Source organism: Catharus ustulatus, chromosome 12, assembly GCF_009819885.2.
Source record: "Catharus ustulatus isolate bCatUst1 chromosome 12, bCatUst1.pri.v2, whole genome shotgun sequence".
Taxonomy (NCBI): domain Eukaryota; kingdom Metazoa; phylum Chordata; class Aves; order Passeriformes; family Turdidae; genus Catharus; species Catharus ustulatus.
Genome location: NC_046232.1, coordinates 1,547,666 through 1,565,081, shown reverse-complemented (window position 1 = coordinate 1,565,081; position 17,416 = coordinate 1,547,666). Strand labels below are relative to the sequence as shown.

Genomic DNA, 17,416 nt, shown 5'->3' with positions numbered 1-17,416 from the left:
GCAGCGAGGACCTGGGTGCAATTATTAACAGAACCGCGGGAGGGCGGGGTTTACTGGCTGAGCTAAGGCTGTGCAGGCTCGGCCCGCTAGGGGCCGCTGACAGGGCCAGATGGCCCAGCCCGGCGCTGTCGCTCGGGGCCGGCCGCCGCTGCCCCTGGGCTCGGTCACCCCGGGTCGGCGCTGCCCCGCGGTGGCAGGCAGGGACGGAGCTTCCCCTGCTCCTACGGCAGCGGCGGTGGGCGGGGACGGAGCTTTCCCGCGCCCGTGGCGCCGGCGGCGGGCAGGGACGGAGTTTCCCCGCTCCTGCCGCGGCGGCGGCGGGCGGGGACAAAGCACCCCGTCGGCTCCCCGAGCCGCGGCAATGGCTGCGCGGGGCTCCCGTCGGCTCCCCGGGCCGCAGCAATGGCGGCGCCGGCTTCCCCCCCCCCTCCCCGGGCCGCAGCAATGGCGGCGCGCGCTTCCCCCCCCCTCCCCGGGCCGCGGTAGGGGCGGCCCGGGTCCCCCCTCTCCTCCCCAGGCCGCGGCAATGGCGGCGCCGGGCCCCCCCCCCGTCTCTCCCCTGGGCTGTGGCAGAGGAGGAAAGAGAGCTCTCCCGCCTCTCTCCCCGCCCCCCGTGCTGCCTACAGGGAGCTAGGCTCCACCCACGGTGCAACAAAGTAGCGATTTGTAACAATCGCAAAATGCCGACTTTGCAGCTGCTCGGCTCAGCACTCTGGCAGGCACTTCTGAGGTTGTATTAGCCGCTCCTGATTATTAGCCGCATTTCCGGTTTAGGAGCAAAATCTTAGTCAAATTGGTGCGGCTTGTATTCGTGAAATTACTGTAATTGGAGTTTTGGAGGCTTCTCAGAATCAAAAGGTTTCTTCAATTTATGCAGAAGCAACTTTTCCTCTCAAAAATCCATTTCCCTGGAGTTGGACTAGAAGACCTCCAGAGACCCCTTCAATCCTAATGGTTCTGTCATTCCTTGACTCTCCCCAGGATGTGTGAAATTGCACTCAGAACCAGTGCTGATGGTGCACAGCCTTCCTTCCTTCCTTTGTTCTTCCAAAGAGGACTTCTTTCAGCCCAATCATCATTATCTTCAGCATGAGCATTAGCATATCTATATTTTAAGCAGAAATACTTCACAGGCAAAGAGGAAGGGCTTTAAAAAGACTTCAAAATATTTCCAAAAATACCTGTCTTGCTTTCTTTTTCAGCCTTGTCTTATGGATCATTCTCTATATGAGTTAACCTACTTTTTTTTGCTAAGCTTTTATTTTTGTTCTGTTGCTTTCCATTTCTGGTGATATAAATTCTGTGTATTCTCTTGGGGAAAACTGCAGGTTACACTTTAACTTGCGCTGTGGTGGCAGTGCTTTGTGATTTACATTACAGTGGCATTCCAAAAATATTTCACAAAAATCAGACTTTTCCTACTGAAGGTAGGCCATGTGCAAACATAACTGGGATTGTTTCTTTTTCCATTACCAGATAAGAAGATGTGAGGACAAATAAAATACAAAATGAAAAGAATCCCTAGTCGGGATTCTTTAGATTCCTGCCTCCCCACCCAGATTTTTGGAGACCACTGCATGCTGCTGAGATGGATGTTGGTTATCTACTGCATAGCCCTACCCAAGATCTAACAAATTCTCATTAGTTGTGTTTCTCTTTTACTGTGCTGTATTGTTGTTCTTATGAACATCCAGGTTAAAATACTTCCAATTTCTCACAGTGACTTCTTGATTTAGTAACTAGGAATAAAAGTACCACTTGATAACAAGTAGTGACACCTTGTTTTCTCCTATCAGTAAACCAGTCAGAGGGATTGAATCTGTCCCAAAATCCCTCTTCAGGGAAAGCACTGCTGAAAATGGAACTGAGACAGACAACTTTCTCTTGTTGGTACTGACTTCCTCTCGCAGTTTTTTGCTGAAAGCACAGTTAATGTACCTCACAATCTAAACATGTATTTTTCCGTGCAGGAGAAGTGCAGCAGCAGTTCTGACTTACAGACATTTCAGACTTCTTGAGCACTGTCTCTGCTGCTGTCCCCTCCTGTAATAGTTTCAGATATATGCACTGGCAGTCAAATCAGGATATTTGATTTTCACCACAGAACTCTTTGCTTTCAGCATCCATGTAAAGCTTAGTGAGGAGGATACACACACCCACCAATTTCAAGATGCCACATTATGAGAAATAAACAGGCATTACTCCAGTAATGCCCACAGTTGGGGTGTATTTTATTACATCAGTGTTGTAATTTTGGTGTATTAAAGTTTAGGGCTTTAAGTGAGTGAATTTACAGGTATTAAATGGATCAAAATTTATGAGTTTGCCTTGTTAATGTTAGACATTTCTTCTGCAGCTAAAGAAAGATGGCTCCAAGCTCACCGAAGGAAAAATAGTCCCTGCTTGTCTATGACTCCATGTTACTGATTTTCAAGAGTTTAGCTGATAATATCCATCAAGCTTGATGTCGGTGATGGATACAAAAATTAACCTTGAATATCTGAGTGGTAGTGGCATACTTGAGTCTTGCATCAGTCAGTATTCAGTTAATTATCTAAGTATCAGTGCAAAGAGAGCAGGCTCCAGCTGGCTGTAATTAGGGCTGGATTGTTCCATGCCTTCAAGACAATTTTTACATTCATGGGATCTGCAGCTTTCTGTTGTCCTCATTTCCTGCAACATAAAAGCACTTGTGTGTCAAAGAATGAAAGGGGGCAGAGAGTGAGAGAGACTGTGAGGATAAATCTCATTAACATCCCTGACAGCCTGGCTGAGAAATAGATCTAAATAAATTCTTAAAAAATAAAAATGGAAAACAACCCCCAGGGCCATAGACAGAAAGTGTTATTTCAGTTGACTGGAAGGCAAGGTGGATCTTTAGAAAACACAGTGGGTTCTGGAAAAGCTGAAATCTGCTCTGCAAGTTTTGGTCTTAATGAGAGTCCACCAGGCTGTGCAGGAAGAAGTTGGATGGCAGATGAGGAGTGTGTGTGCCAGAGCAGTGGATGAGGAGCCATGGGGTGCAGCACTGCCAGGGCCATCCACCACAGCCCCTCTGTGCAGTTCAGCCTCTGCTTCTGCCCTTGTGCTCCTCCTACCAGCACTGCCTCCTAGGGATGTCCTGGCTTGGGGAGACTCCAGCTCCCTTCAGCTCTCAGGTCATCATGACCTGTGCAGCCTCTTGTTACCAGCCTCTATTTCAACTCATGAGCAACACTGGCAAGTTTTCAAATTATATTCCTCTCTTTGGGGAAGAAACAGCCTTTGGTGTAGTTTGCATGTAAAATCAGATGTTGTTATTTTAGTGGGATCCAGTGTGCAAGGTCTGTGCCAGGAACTAGGAGGGAAAAGGGCAGAGAATGTGAGCCCAAGAAGTTCACAACAGGATCAGGCCATGATGCTGCACAAAACCTGCTGCTCTTCAGCTGCTGGAACCTCCCCTGATGTTCCGGGGGAGCAGAGGGAGACAGAGGTCAAACAGGGTCCCTGCTGCTCATGGCCTTGTCCTCTGGCTCAGTGTTGGTGCTCACTGCTCCCTGACCTGCCAGAAATCCACCCTTGCTCACCACCCAGAGGTGAGGTTGCTGCAGTTTGAAGCTGGGGCTGTTCAGAGGCGTCGGGAGAAGTGAGGGTACGTGGAGGTGAGCGTGGCCAACGAATTTCAGCTTACAAATGTCTTACAAGCATGAGGGCCTAAAGGAAGTTAACAAAGCCAGTAGTTGATAGGGAAAGGTGTACAAGATAAATTCCTTTATTAATTGCAAATTAAATCTTGTCATAAGCAGAAATAGTTGTATGTATTTCTGTTCAGGTTGGCTCTATTCAGACAGGCATCCCCAGCAGTGGCTGTGCAGATACCTGAGCTGCATTTAGCAAATGCTTTTGCCATGTGGTCACAGAGCTGCAAGTACTGAGCTGTGTCTGAGCTATCATCCTGCAGTGCCCTGGCACTGGGTGAACACAGACAATCTGTGTGGCAGAGCACTTCACTGGGACAAGGCTGAAGTGTGGAATATACGCCCAAGAAAATAATTTTATTTTGTGTGCTGAAATAAACTTTTTAAGTTTTCTTTTGTGCACTTGATTATTAATAGAGAATTAATGTTGTGCCACTTCAACAAGAATGCTTTACTTACCAACCTGCTTCTGTGAAAGTTTTTATTCTCTCTTTATAGAATTGAGAATCACAGATTCTGTTTATTGACTGAAATGAAGTCTGTCAATCCTCAGTATCTCACTAATTTCCTTGAAACTTTCCTATGACAGCTGTGCAAAACCAGCTGGACAGATAAGAAACTGCTATGCAGTGTGTATGTCCAGACCTGCTTCAGCTCTGGCCATGGAGCAGAGTCCCTTAGGCATGCTTTGATGTTGGTGATTCAGCCTAGTGAGGAGCTGGGAGCAAGGGCAGCTGCTGAGCTGTTCTCTCCCATTACAGAACCAGAGGATTGGTAAGGTTGAAAAAGACCCTCATGGTCATGGTGTCCAACCACAGACCTAGCACTGCCAGCTCCACCACTGACATGTCCCCAAGTGCCACATCCACATGGCTTTAATCCCCCTAGGGATGGGGACTCTACCACTGCCCTGCGCAGCCTCTGCCAGGGCTGGACAACCCTTCCAAGGAACAAATTTTCCCTGACACCCGACCTAAACCTTCCCATGTCTTCCTTGTTGTGAGGGGCCCAAATCTGCCCCCAGGATTTGAGCTGTGGCCTCAGCAGTCCCCAGCACACACAGATGGTGTTGAGCCCAGGTGCCATCGGCCTTCCTGCCCCCCTGGCACACACAGCCACAGTCTCATTTTGCATGTCTGTATTGCAGTGGTTTCCAGAAAATCTAAAGATATGTTTTCCAGGAAATTAAGATAATTCAGTTATGATGACAAGATGTTAAAGGTACAACTTGCAACAAAATCCAGGAGCTCTTCAGAAGCTCCTCCACTCTGTTTTGTGGTTCATGAGGTGTTTCATCCCAGGGACCCTGCATTCCCAACTGCCTCACCTCCTCCAGAAGTTTAAGCCTGTGTCTACACTGCAACTTCAGCATAAGGGATAATGGTTCCTAATTGTTGAGTAGCACATTGAGTGCAGTAAGTGCTGACCTCTCTCTGCAGCACTGTGCCACAGAAGGAATGACTTTTGTGTTGAAACCCAATTGGAGTAGCTGTAATGCTTCATACATCATTTTAATGGCACTCTCAAAAAGCCTGGTATCTTGGTATGTCATTATCTCAGACTCTGCAGTTGTTGTTTCTTATTTAAATGTCCTATCTCACTTGAGATTTAATGTAATTAGAACCAGCCTGTGGAAAAATCTTTTTCTATTATGTCTTAGCTATTGTTCCAGTCAAGATGGTAAAGCAAATCAAACAGGATATAATGAAAATGATAAAACCATTTGCAAGAGGCAGTTTTCCTGAGGGAAGCAAAAGGCAGCACCACTTCTCATTTTGCTTTGTAATTCTAAACATGGCATGGGCCTGGAGTGACTCCATGGAGACTTGTCCAATACACCTGAGGGCAGACAGGTACAGCTGGCAGGAACTGCCTTGGCTGATCCAGCAGGGAACCAGAAGCACCACACCAATGATCTCCTTGCACTGTTATTGCTGCTGTCCCAGCCTGTTCACCAGCACTGGCTCTGCTTGCCAGCCAAGGTATGTGTGGAGCAGCTGGGCTGCAGTAACAAACATCACATTGTTATTTTTTCCTCGAGCTGCAGCATCCTGGCTGGGGAGGTGCATGGATCCAGAGTGTGGTGTGTGCAAAGGCACTGGTACCCACAGCCTGTGTAACACATGGAAGGATAGGGAAAAGTGTCCAAGGCTTTCTTGGTCTGCCTTGGAGGCCACATCACAGCCAGGCACTGCTGTCTCTGCTGGGTGATTGCTGAGCAGTTCAGGTGTTATTGCTCCACATCTCTTTGCTTTTCTATTAGGTTTATAATTTGATGTCAAAGCTGTTTTTCAATCTCTTTTCTCTTATGTGGACAGACTTTTGTGTTGTCAGCATATATTACAGAAATCTATATTAATTCTCAGCAGTATTGATAAGCTTTAGGGCTGAGAGGCTGGCTGAAGGGCTGTGTGCCATGGACAGAGCTGGACAGGCAGTGTTTGCACGAGATGCTGGCAGGGCTCTCAGCCCTGCTGTTTGAGCTGCCAGCTGGGAGGGGATGGATGGGTGTGCAGTGGGACAAAGCCTCTCCAGCCCTGCTTGGCTGCTGCTCTGGTGCTGGGTTTACCTGGGACAGTGGGCTTTGGAGACGAGCTGAATCTGTCTTCACATAAATGTCAGAAGCAACACATCAGGCTCGTTTTTCAAAAGCCAATGATGTAAAAATACAAAGGATCAAAATGCAAGTAGTTTAAATGATCAAAGAAATCACTAGATTAATACCTGCAAACTATTGTGTAACTTCAGATGTAATGGAAAAAAGAAAACCAACCTGAAAAAATTTTCGTTTTTTGTAGGTTTCTGGGTTTGGTGCTGACTAATTTATAGATCACCTGTGCACAAGTTTGCCTCTCCTGTTACCTTGATCTCTTTGGAACTGAAGAAACAGTCTTTTCTTCCTCTCCCCTTCTCTCCCTGCTCCTTTCTTGTAAAGAAATGATTAAATACTCAGAGTACAAATGCTGCACATGAATATTTATAAGAACTTTTATAACATTTAGCGAGGCAATGCTTCATGGCTGTCTCTTTCTGAATGCACATAAGAAAGTACCAGGCTTTCTTCGAGGCTGCACTGAGTCCTTATTTGCTACTGGGTTGGCAGGAGCTGGAGGCTCCTCAGGGCTGCAGTCACTGATGATGACAAAACACAGAGATCATTAGGGTGTTCCCTGCTTTTCTCTTAAAGCACTTGGCTTGTGTTTAGTATCTCATAAGAACATGTTTTTCATGCATCATTTACATTTAAGTTGCAGCAAATTGCTGGGTAGAAATCTTTTTAGTGGCATTGGATAAATACCTGATTCCTGTGTTGATGCTTTGGACTGGGAAGGAACAGAGTTAAATGTCTTCTGCTTGGAATAATGACACTGTGGGACAGCTGAGTGGCCCTGGAGCACACTCTGCAAAGCACTTGGAGGATCCTCCTGTTACTGCAGAAGTGTTTTAGCCTCCACTTCTCTGCATATTGTCTCTCTGGAGCAGGGCATCCTGTGCATACCTAATTGCCTGTGTAATGCCTCAGAGTGTTGTCACACACCCACTTCTAAAAAGCAAATGGAAACCAGTAGCTCTTAATAGCAGATTTATCCCCTTGACATGCTGAAAGAATTTAGATCAGATTAAGCACAAGAGGAGAAAGAAGAAAGGCTTTAGGAATAAGCAAAAGGGAGAGGGGGGTTAGAGTTGTGATTTGTTAAAGCTGAAGATAATTTTAGAACTGGGTTTGGAAGTTCTTTGCTTATAATCCTACTATAACCTCTCCCTTCTCCCTTATAAAATAATTGCTATAAATTGCATGTTCTCATGTCCACAAGGTTACTGTATGAATTGCAGTGTTTTTTAAAAACTGGAGTGTGTGATGTGGGTTGGCAGTTACCTGTTGTGTATTTTTAAAGAAGGCACCATTTATGTGACTTTAACTCCTGAACTACCTCTGTACTTAATTTTCAGATAGTGATTTTGATCTCCTTCCCAGATGTTTTGGGTTCAGTAATTGTAAGAATTATTTTTATAATTAGCAAAGGACAATTGAAGGAGACTATCAACAAACAGTTTGGTTTACATTTCAGTTAAAGCTGTACAACTTGTGATGTTACATTTCTCAGTAGAAATTACAATAATAATATTGAAGGACAATAATGCTCTCAGTTGTGCTTTACTTGTGCAAAACTTTTGAACCTGATGCATGACCTCTGAGCATGTCAGTCAGAACTTGGTTACTTCTGTAAGAAAAGTGTGTACTCACCTGAGAACTCCTGGAGTGTGTTTAGCAGCAGGCATAATGCAGGATCTTGGGAAAACCTTCCCATGTTTGCATCTACAAGGAAACAAAGATATTGTCCACACTGGTGTTGGAGCAGCTCAGCAAATCCACCCAAACAGATTCTAAAACCTGTAGTCCTTGGACAATAATAGCTACAAGAGTTTTCAAGTCACATTTTTCATAGGGAAGATTGAAATTGTGCTTTAAAAAATTAGTATGACAGCTCTTTCTAATTTATTTCTTTGCACTGAATTTTTAGTTAAAATGAAGTGTGCACCAGGGAATGCATAGGCATAGCAAGTGGTAAAATTCCAGGGAAGTTTAGAGATTTTCATTTGTTGCTAGCACATTAAAGGTTTGTGGAGATGTGAGGCAGAATTTATTTTATTACTTCTACAGAGACTCAAACTGGAATCTATCAGACAAACCCCTTGACTGAGGGGAGCTGCTGCTAGAGCTTGGTGTCTCACTGAACCCAGGGACTGCAGACACCCCTCGCTGCCCTGGAGGGGTGAGGGACCTGCCTGCTCCTCCTTCAGGCCAGGCATTCATCAGCAGGCAGCCATCTCATCCTCTCTGTGAAGTCCCTCTGCCCTTTCCCCTTCTTTTTCCAAGTTTAGCAAGTAGTTAAAAGGGTACAGTGGCTGAGGAGTGAAAACAGAATTTTTCCAAATGCTGTTCCCTGTGAAATGTAATCCATCGCCCACACATCCCAGGGCAGTGATTGAAGAGCTCGTCACATTTGTCTTACTTGAGATTTAAGCAAAATCATCTGCTGAGCATTTCAGTCTATCCATGTGCATTACAATCCATCCAGGCTCCCTGAAAAGAAAAATGGGAAAATAGGACATGGTTAATGTACCACTCTTTATGTGGAGAGAACAGATTTAACATCAGAGATGGAGGCTCCAGTCTTTCGACTCCACAAAGCTCATCAGCATGATGAGCCCATCCTTTTGTTAAACCTGCTGGGTTATCTGAGCCTTGGAAGAGCTCTGGGCTGGAGCAGGAGTGCAGGGAGTGGGGCTGACTGGGCACCTGAATCCTGGCAGGCCCAGGGCAGGGGCTCCTGGAACCCACCCAAACCTGGGCACAGGCACAGGGGAACAGAACTTGTGCAGAGCTGCTCCCTACAACCACGGGCTCTCCACTTTTCTCCTTACTCTTCCTGTTCCTGCAGTAGCATATGGAAGTAAGGAAATTACTTTGCTCTCTAAAGCAAGAAAGGAGAAACAAGTATTTTTATGTGCAAAAAATATTTGTATTCACGTGTTTCAAAGACCTGTACAGCACAGAGCAGATCTGCTTCAGTTTCTCAGCTCTGCTGTATGAAGCAACCTACACCTGTATCTAGGCAGCTGAGAAATCTCCTGTTATTGAACTACACCAGTTCCGATTTTTCTTTTTTTTTTTTTTTTCCACATACAGCATTCTGGCATCCAAACAAGACTTCTGCCTTTATTGAGTTTGACATACTGCAGTTTCCCTCAAAATTAAGGCTTTGGGATTCATATACCAGGTTCCAACAAAAGGCTTTATAAAATAGCTGACTTTAAAAGCTGAGTGATTGTCAGATGAGAAATGATTTGTACTTGAAACAGCCATAGAAAGTGAAGTTAGTAGTGACTCATTTTCTGGTTATGCCAAAAAAATACTTCTGCAAATCACTGAAATCCAAAAAAATTAGCATTTAATCTTTATTCAGATTACTGAGACTGGTTTTTCTGTCAAATAACTGCTGGATACTATTGCAAACAAAAAGCTTGCTTTTAAAAACAGCTTTAAAATGAAACACAAATTCATTGTATTTGAAAAACCATGTTTCCTGTCTTCTTTGTGCCTTTGTGTATCATCTTTAGAGATGCTGGATTTTAGTGAGGTATAAATAGATGACTTGGATAACAAGTATACAAAAGGCTAAATTAACTTTTAAATCTAGTATGTTTTCATTTCATTTTTCTATGTTGTCACCAAGAAACCAAAATGGTGAAAATGCAGTGGATGTTCTGTGGTTAGGCCTGGCTGTAGGTGACAGGTCTGAAATGGGTTGTAGGTAGGAGGCTGTTACTGAGCAGAATGCTCTGTATTAATCTTTGTCCTAAAATTAGTCAGGGTTTTTTATGAGCAGTCTGAAAGAAAATGTAAATAGGGAGAGATTTGAAAGCAGAGATATGCACTGGCTGTACTGGAAAAAAAATTATGGAGAAAATACATTTTATTTATTATGTACAACTGTAAACTGGGAATAAAAGATTTTAGGCCTGATTGCAGTGAGAGAAGTGAAGCTGCTCAAAAGTTTGGGGAAGGTAAGAGCACATCATTACCATGAGTTCTGGCTGGCAGTCTAGACTGCAAAGGACAGTGCCTGGACACCAGGGGTGGGGGGAGCTGCTTCAGGAGGGGAAGGGTTTGCTGTGCTCAGGAGGGGAAGGGTTTGCTGTGCTCAGGAGGGGAGGGTTTGTTGAGCTCAGGAGGGGAAGGGTTTGCTGTGTTCAGGAGGGGAAGGGTTTGCTGTGCTCAGGGTGGGAAGGGTTTGCTGTGCTCAGCGGGGGAAGGGTTTGCTGTGTTCAGGAGGGGAAGGGTTTGCTGTGCTCAGGAGGGGAAGGGTTTGCTGTGTTGTTTGTCCCCACTGTGAAGCTCCAGAAACACTGCTCTGTTTGGGGGGCAACAGCCCAAGGTTGCTGATAACAATTCACAAATGGCACTGGTGGTTAAAGCTTTGGGCAACTTCGTTTCCAGAGGAGGCTGGAGAGCTCCGTTTATTCGCATTTGTGTTTGAAAATAGCAAAGTAGAGCCAGAAGTGCTGCTGAAGTAGGGGGGCAAAAGCGATGAGTAAGGCAGTGCTGATGGCTGTCACAGTTTCCATGGCAATCCCGTGGCCACCGGCTGGGATCCCATCCCTGTTTATGTAACCAGCACACAACATATGCCACCAGCACTAATTAAGCCAAGGCTGAGCCCAGCAGCTCGGAATCTGCCATGGCTCTTTTTTCCTGTCTGAGGCACTGCAGAGAGTGTGGGGTCTCTCTGTGACCATCCTGGGGGGACTGGCAGGAACTTCTCTCCGTGTGCAGGGGTAAAGCAGCAGCAGGGAGCCTGAGCTGTGTTCCTGAGCCATTTCTCATGCAGTGCAATGTGCTGGTGTCCCCTGCCCAGTCCCCAGGAGCTCAGCAGGGAGCAGTGGGTAGAGTTTGGTGGTGCTGTTGTCTCAGGCTGGTTCTTGTTCTGAACAATTTACTTCCAAACGCCCCAGTGTTGCACATGGAAGGAATAAACTTCCCTCCAGACCCTCCAAGACAGCAGGTAATAGCAGCCTTTCCCATTTTGCTGGCAATGGCAGGGACTAAAGGTAATTGCCCTGGGCTTGGTGTGGCTCCTGGTGTGGGCTTGTAGCAGCCCTGTTTGCTAATAAAGTATTCTGTCATGAAAACCTCGTTTGAAAGGCAAGGAATTCAGATGAGTGTGTTTCTGCTTTCACCTTCAGACCCCTGTGGACTGGTATTGAGTCATCTCAGCAGTACAAGAGCAGAAAATTCACATTGTGTTTTTTCTGGCTACAAAAAGCTTTGCATTCTCAGGATTCTGTCAAACACAAGTAGCAAAATTTATGTTTGGCGATCAGCTCTTTTAGGAAAACATTTCTATCTGTAAAGGAGAACTAAAGAAAGAGAATTGAATGTTGGTGGTGATTTTCTTTCTCTTTCCTTTGCTAGAGCTCCTTTGCTGTGCTTCAGCTCTGTTGTTTCCTGCTGTGTCCTGATCCAGGAGCGAGCGCTGGCCGGGCTCAGCATTCCCAGGTATGATCTGCAGCCTCTTCATTAGCAGGGCTGTGCTAATTAGCTGGGCAGGGGTGTGCCAGGCTGGGCTGCACCCTGGGCTCTGTGATAAGCCACCTCTGGTTTGTAGGTGGCCGGATGCAGCTGCCTGCTCCTGCTGCCCCAGAGCACATGGGCAATGAGGGCAGGGTTTTCCTGCCTGGAGCAGCAATTCCTGCTTCCCCTTGCTCCTCTTACAACGGCTAAAAATTACAGTGCTTTACACACTTGGTAGGCTTAAACATCTGGCTGTGAAAATGCAGGCTATTTCTTCTCTCATGGAGTAAATTGAGCAAATTCCCCAGCTGCAAAAACCAGTCATTGACTATCAAGATAAAAACTAACACAGAATTTCTGTTGCATTTCCTTTCTGATTCTGTCCTTGATTATATTTAATGATGCCTTCACTGCATAGTTTTCCATGTGTGGATTATTTTAAAGCTTGCAATCAGATTTTGGGAACTAAAATAAATTACTGGGGTTTTGTTGGGTTTTTTTCTTGCCCTACGTCTTGTCTCTTTTGGTAGCCTGAAAAAGCTGATTATGACTGTGAGAGGCCCTGGGTTTGGGTTCAGTCCTTTTCTGCCCCCATGAAGGGAAAGGGCTGCCCAGAGCCCCCATGATGTGCCTGGAACACTGGGCTGTTGTGGGCTGGCAGGCACAACACTTAATCATCAGAATAAGAAAAAAATCAGTTCTTACTATGTATGCTAAAAGCATCCAATGCCACTACCTCCTAATTCCTTTTCTGAATTTCATCTATGCTGGTACTTTTCATCCCTAATAACATTCTTATCAGTGGTGGCTTGCCATTTTATGGGGATGGATTTTAGGCAAAGCATAAGCAGAATAAGCAAAGAAAATATCTGTTGTAAACTTCAACACTAGTAAACATTAATATCTTTAACCTTTTGACTTGGAGCTCATCACTCATTTCATTGCTCTGCAGATTAAAATTTCTTACATTCATGTTGCCTGGTGAAGTAGCTTATTGGGATGAATAAATGAGACCCTAATTAGAAGAGTAGCCCGAGTGAGAGTAAGCTGCTGGAACCAGCTTTGATGGTCAAAAAATTACCTGTAGCTAGTTTCTCAAGATTATCAAAGAGGCCCTCAAATTAGAATGTCTGTCTTTGATCATAGATGTGAGGAATGAGGCAAAATGAGTGCACCAAGCAGATGGCAGTGGGAGGAGATGGTTGCTGTGGAATGGGAAACTGGAGGAGTTTTTACAGAGATTCTGGCCCTTTCCAGGCATTGCTCTACCACACAGTGAATGAGATAGCAATATAGGGCTTATTCTTATTTGTATTTTCCACCATAAACTAGTAATGGATGTGTCTTCAAAAGTTAAATTGATGAGGTTATTTTTAGAGAAAAATGCCTCTTCTGTCATTCCTCTGTAACCTTACCCTGGTTTTCCTGTCCTGTAGTGTGACAAGCTTCAAACAGTACAAATCTTTAGTCATCTCTTTCCACCTGGCTTCCTTACCCTGCTAATGACTGATTCCCTCCACCTGAGCTGGGCATTGCTGTGGATTTGTGCAGATCCTGCAGGAGCTGCTGGTACAGCCTGAGGCCCCACCTGCCCAATATCAAACACCAAGTCACAGAGGTACAAATGAAGACAGGGGATGGCCCAGGACTGAGTTACAAGGCTGGGACAAGAGTGCCAGTGTGGAAGGAGGAAAGGCCTGACCTTAGCAGTGGGAGATGATGGGGTATCAGTGTTCCTGCACCATGGGCTCCTTTTGCTGTATCAGACTAAGAGCAGGATGTGCTGAGAGGAGGAGCAGTCAGGCCCTTCACCCTGCCCAGACTTCTCCAAGGGACAGCAGGGGAGCAGTGTGGTACTGAGTGAATCCTCTTCTCCACTGAAATGCTTTGTGCTGCTTTTAAACACTCAGACTGGGAGCTTTGGCTTTGCCCCATCTCATACCACTGTCAGTGGCTCATCCCATGTACAAATGTCTGCTTGTTTCTCTGAACCCATTGACCCCTTGATCTCAGTGCCAGCTTGTTTCGGGAAGTGTTTTATGTGGAATAATTTTCTTTTTGGAGATGTAAATATGCTGCATTGAGTTTATTGCTTTATTTTTTGAGATAGACACTAAATGGGAACACCCAGTCTGTCTTCTATGTGATGGATCATTTAATATACTATTATATATTTTATTTGTCTCAATTCTGAACTAAACTATCCTAATCTTTTTGTTTCACTGAAGGGATGAAAAGCTTTCTATATTAAAATATTTTTGTGGCTGTTTTATGCAGAATTTCTTCCTGAGATGCCATAAATAGAACTGAGTACAATACTCAGTAAATCATGTCATTGATTTTCTCACACAGAAAGCATGTAATCTGCTGCTTGCTGGTGTTTGCTGTGACACCATTTGCATGCCCTGCCATTAGGAATTGGAGAGAACTTCTGAAAAACATAAAATAAAATTGTGCTGTTTCTCTTTTGCCCATTGGTTCATTGTTGGGTAGGAAGAGCAGGTTTCCTTCCCAGAAGTCACCATCAAGAGCAGGGCCCTTCACCCAGTGCTCTGCCTGGCTCTGATAAGGGACTGTGGAATTTTGCACAGCTCAGCCACCTGGTTCCTGAATTTCTCCACAGTTCTTGGCTCTGCACAGCCCAGCCCTGCTGTGCTGCTGCTCATAATATATCAGTTATTTTTAATGCCTCATTTTTTAATAATGGCTGATCGTGGTTTATTTTTAAACTTCATCCTTCCAAGTTTTTATTTAATGACTGCTAAGGCTCCCAGGGGGGACTGAGACCACTGGAGGGTGCCCACTGTGCTGCAGCCTGGGTGCTGTAGCAGATGTTCCCCTCCTGAGTCACCTGCCCTGACACCTCAGTGTGTCTTTGGTTACTTTTTAGTCAGTTCTTCCCATCCTTTCCAGTGCTGTTTTGCATTTTGCTATCCATTAGTTATTTGCTGAACTGAAATGGGGTTTTAGAGGGGGAGGTTGGTCACTCAGATCTTTGGAGCCAGGAGTGCAGGGGAGACAGGTTCCAGCAAACACAAGTTTCAGAATTGCTGAACTCCACAATCCAGTGCTGATCCACCCTGGTTTCCCTCTCAGGCTGTGCTCAGCAGGAGGGTAGCCACGATAAAAGCATGATAATGTTCCTCAGGTACTGCTTTTTTGTTTGTTGTGAGCACATTCTGGAGAGGTTTGGTAAAGTCCATTCTTCCCCACCAGTGTTTTCATGTGCTTAAACAAAAGGAAGAAAGATCAAAGGGCAGAATTTCAAGTGAGCCCAGGAAGAGTAAATCAAAGATACAGTAATTTCACGAATACAAGCCGCACCAATTTGACCAAAATTTTGGTGGAAACCTGCAAGTGCGGCCAATATTCCGGGGCGGCTAATACATTAACAAAATTCTAAAAGCTGCCAACACGGAAGTGAGAGCCCGCGGCAGCCCCAAGCCAAACTGGAGCCCGGCCGGCCCCGGCAGAGGTAGGAAAGCCTGGCAGAGGCGGGGCCAGCAGTGTGGGGGGCGGGCGGCTGAGCCTGAGTCAGCAGGGCGGGGGAGCCCGGGAGAACTGGGGCTAGCAGTGCAGGGGAGCATGGCAGAAGCAGGAAGGCCGGCGGGTGGGGCTGCCTGGCAGCGGGGGAAGCCCAGCAGAATCGGGGCCAGCAGCGTGGGGGAGCCCAGCAGTGCGGGGGCCTGCAGTGCCGGTCAGGGCGAGGAAACGCGGCGGCGGTGCAGACGGGAGGGGGCGGCCGGCGAGCCTGGCGGCGGCGGCAGCCCTGCCAGCGGGGCGAGCGAACGCGGCGCGGGGCGAGCGAACGCGGCGCGGGGCGAGCGAACACGGCGCGGGGCGAGCGAGGCGCAGCGCGAGCGAACGCGGCGCGGGGCGGCCGGCGAGCCCGGCGGCGGCGGCGGCAGCCCTGCCAGCCGGGCGAGCGAACGCGGCAGCGGGGCGGTGCTGACGGGAGAGGGGGGCCAGCGAGCCCGGCGGCGGCGGCAGCACCACCTGGCCAGCCCCGCCGAGCCGTGGCGCTGAGCTGGGCCACCCGGCCCCGTCGGCAACCATGAGCGGGCTGAGCCTGCCTGGCCCCGCCCCGAGCCAGTAAAGCCCGCTATGCCGCGATCCTGTTACTAATTGGCCAATTTGTGAAAGCTGCGCACGGATTCTCGCGACGAACGAAAGTGCGGCTAATATTCGGGGTGCGGCTTATCTATTGACAAAGACAGCAACATTGTCGAGGCACCGGGGGTGCGGCTTATAATCCGTGCGGCTTGTATTCGTGAAACTACTGTAATTAGATTGGTCAAGATACAGTCATACAGGTGCACCTTTAATATGCTGTGAAGGGCTTAATTCTCAGTTTTCCTTAAATAGAGTTGGGAGAAACTGAAATGCACTGGAATTGAGGATACTTTTTTGAAATTGTAATTACTGTATTTTTTTCCATTCAGGTGATATGCTTACCCATAATTTGCTGCTAGATCTTAGAATGTTGTACAGCCATTTTCAGAAAGCAAACAATTTATAGTTTGGCTTACCTCACTTTTTTAAAAGTAGAAAATAAAATTTTTTTTTTAAATTTTTTTTATTCCTAAGGAATATACTATGCAGCCTTGTCTGAGAGATCGCCATTATAAGAATTTATATATGTCTAAATGGACCAATTAAATTTAAAATTTTATTAATGCTAAGTGATGGTTTCTTTTTCCAAAAGGAAAACAGTCTCCAGTAAGAATGTCAAGAATTCTTATTTTGGGGACTCTTAAGAGTTCCTATTCAAATACCTGCCTTGCCTCAGCACCAAAAGGCAGAGCTTGGCCTTATTCCAGCTCTGTGTGTTCCCAGGTGATGATGCAGAATCTGTTCAGAGTGCCTGGGCACTTCCTGAGGATATTCCTTGCCTTTTCCTTGCTCTGTGCCATTATCTCTTTGGCTTAGGTAAATTGCAAAGAAATGCCTGTTTTCTTCTGAAGCATCACAGATTGTCTAGCCCTGGGCAGGTTTTTGCTCCAGTTTATTGGTTATTTCTATCATGTTTTATCCTTGCGAGTTTTAGGGAGAGAAAAAATCCCATATTTAAGGTTTTCCTTTGCTTCCTTAGTATTATGAAATATTTATATCATTTGAGCTCTTTTTAAAGGAGAGAAGATGCAGTGTGAGATAGTAAAACAGGAAAAAGCCCTAATCTGCAGCAAGATAAAACTTTTCTTCTTTAACACAAGTGGTAATGCTCAGCATTTATGGAAATGTCCATCTGTGCTCTCTGCCAGAGTCAGAGCTCTGGCTTGGTATTTAGCAAATACCCTTCACTTTGGGAATAAAGCTGTGCCAGTCCATAGTGCTTCTTGCCATTCTTTAGTTCCATGGGTTTTCCTGCCATACCCTGAGTGAAGTGAGTGCTTGACACTCTGGGAGCATTTCCACAGCCCGCTGCCACCCAAGCAGATCCTGCTTGAGTTTTGGTTTTTAAAACAGTCTCTTAAAATGTTTATGATTGCATTAAAATTTAAAAGAAACAGAAATCAGATCCTGGCAAAGAACAACCATCATTTTTTCCCTGCTGTGTGTGAGACTTGCACCATGGTTTAAGATGATCAGTGAGTGTCAGATGCCTGTAAGTGCTTCAGACAAACCACAAAGCCGTGGTGGTTTTGTGGCCTTTGGGCACTCC

At 46.0% G+C, this 17,416-nt stretch overlaps 1 protein-coding gene across 9 annotated transcripts in view; it reads left to right on the top strand.

Moving 5' to 3' along the window:
* The window catches only part of PEAK1 (pseudopodium enriched atypical kinase 1), a 108,301-nt gene that overhangs the window by 50,803 nt on the left and 40,082 nt on the right, over positions 1–17,416 (top strand). For 8 of the 9 annotated variants that reach the window (XM_033070391.1, XM_033070400.1, XM_033070396.2 and 5 more), the window contains one exon: positions 11,656–11,739. The gene's annotated coding sequence lies outside the window, so the exon portion shown is untranslated. Of the gene's footprint in view, positions 1–11,122; positions 11,246–11,655; positions 11,740–17,416 lie in introns of those variants that run through there. The other variant, XM_033070398.2, reaches the window with a different exon arrangement.